The sequence below is a fragment of the Arachis hypogaea genome, chromosome 6 (assembly GCF_003086295.3).
Source record: "Arachis hypogaea cultivar Tifrunner chromosome 6, arahy.Tifrunner.gnm2.J5K5, whole genome shotgun sequence".
Taxonomy (NCBI): Eukaryota; Viridiplantae; Streptophyta; class Magnoliopsida; order Fabales; family Fabaceae; genus Arachis; species Arachis hypogaea.
In genome coordinates this window covers 116726529-116728681 of record NC_092041.1, presented here as the reverse complement: position 1 = coordinate 116728681, position 2153 = coordinate 116726529, and the positions used below count along the sequence as shown (strand labels likewise).

General features: G+C 34.6%; 1 long non-coding RNA gene across 1 annotated transcript; it reads right to left on the bottom strand.

Moving 5' to 3' along the window:
* Window positions 1-238: 238 nt before the first annotated feature.
* LOC112754246 (uncharacterized) lies at window positions 239-1645 on the bottom strand. Its single transcript, XR_003178446.3, has 3 exons — window positions 909-1645; window positions 476-621; window positions 239-356 (listed from the first exon to the last, which is right to left on the bottom strand). It is a non-coding gene; the product is annotated as an uncharacterized lncRNA (long non-coding RNA).
* Window positions 1646-2153: the final 508 nt, after the last annotated feature.

Sequence of the window (2153 nt, the reverse complement as noted above, 5' to 3'; positions counted from 1 at the left end):
CTTATATTCAGCAGGATCCTGCATTTCAAAGCAACATTGTTAAACATTCTCTTTTTAAAAGTGGAATTTAATTTTAGGGAAAAATTTTAGGTTCATCGAGTTGAACCGAATGCATCATCGTACACTAAAGTAACCTAATGATAAACATTTGACCAGGCTCAAATCTATTCGATTAAATTACTTTAGTACACAATGCACTAAACTCAACTCGTCGCAACATAACATTGATGCAGAAGAAGAACCTTGACGAAAAGTTGGTTAGGTTTGAAATGTGCAGCATCAGCAGTATTAGATTGGTTGAGCAGATCCTGAATTCCCAAAAGGATTTGCGTCATTGTAATGGATGGTTTCCGACCCTTAAATTAAAAATGCATATTAAATGTTTAAGAATAAGGAAAAAGAAGCATAATCCAAACTAAGTCTATGTTATAACACTTAACATTAACATAATGTGCACATATTCTTGTAGACTTACATCACTAAGGTTGATAAGCACACTTCTCCACTAGAAAAGACATGAGGATGGCAAAACCCTTTTGGAAATTTGCATATCGGAGGTCTAATTGGGTAATTCTCACAAAATTGAAGAGTGATGGAATAGTCTCCTCCCTCCCAATCTGTCTGAATTTTGACAACAATATCAAAATTGGCAACACCAGCTAGTGTAATAAGGCTTTATTGTTATTGTTGTTGTTTTGTATTACAAGTATTTCTTGAGAGATAATTCCGTAACAAGATAGCTAAGTAACAATATTGCACAATTAGAAAACATTAATATTTCACCAAAAACAATAAGCATAAGAGATCATTTCAATACACAAAGGTAATCTCACAAGAATCGAATCAAACATCAAACATTAATAAAACATGAAACATGAACAAGATTAAGGCCAGTAACTAACACTTACTTCTTCCTTGCCAGGAATAAAGCATTTCCAGCACATCAAATTCACAGGCCCATCTGGTTTTGTTTTTGGCATTGCATGAATCCCCGTCAAAGGAAGAAATGATTAGAATCAGAAATAGTAGTAACATGAAATTATTCTACATTATGGATGATTCTTCCTCCACGATTTTCGCTCTTCCGCGAGTCGACCGTGGGCAGTTCCACCACCTGGCATTGAAATTATTCTACAAGACTACAAGATTGATTCTGGCTGGATTCAATTCCTACGCTCAAATTTGATCATCTTATTGATATATATAAATATGACACACACAAAAAATAAATAAATAAATAATAAAATCCTTTATAATTTACTTGACACCATTTTAATTCAAGTAATGCTAAATAGCACATTAATCCGAATGCAACTAAAAAAAATAACATTGGATACCAAATTAAAAAATAAAAAAAAAAGTCTTTTTATTTTCTAAAAAAACAGGGAGATCACCCCTTTTTACCACCTTTTTTAAGATTAAAAAACCAAACACTAATTACCAATTACCTCTTCTGTGAATATTGGAGTTACTACTCAGTCCCAACAAAATTATCCAAATCAAACTCAACTTGCAAGCTAAAATCATCAAGAAAAGGTCAACTAAGGGTTTTGAAACTTAGAAACACCATCTTTTGGAAAATAAAATAGTAAAATTTACCTTGTTTGGACTCTGATTTTTCTTTTCTCAAACAAAAATAAATACAAACTAAATCAAAAAGCGGCTAAAAAATTTTAATATGGAACAAAAAAGAGGTGAATTTTTGCTAAAAATTGAGCTTTTTCATGTATATACAGGTGGATGGATGTTGAAGATACAGCAGGCGCACAGGCAGGTTACTGACTTAGCATGCACGCAACGTGATGGACACGTGTCCCAATCTGGAGCAACACGCACCCTGCGTGTTGTCCACGTTGCGAACATTAAGCCAGCACACACCCTGCATGTCGACCATGTGTCAAATGCTGGTTGGATGGCATTGCAACACGTAATTTGTGAGGTGAGTCCTCTGCCTATAAAAATCGAAGCTCATTACCATTTTACTGCATTACGAGAGAGGTGTTTTTCTGCTCTGTTGGTGTGATGGAGGGCACCACAAATATAGTGGTTTACCACAATAGTGAGGTTATACGAAATACATATGAAGGGAGGTGAGATTTGTGTGAGTACATTTTTGTTTGTGAATCTGTGCATTATAACGTTCGCAGTATGGG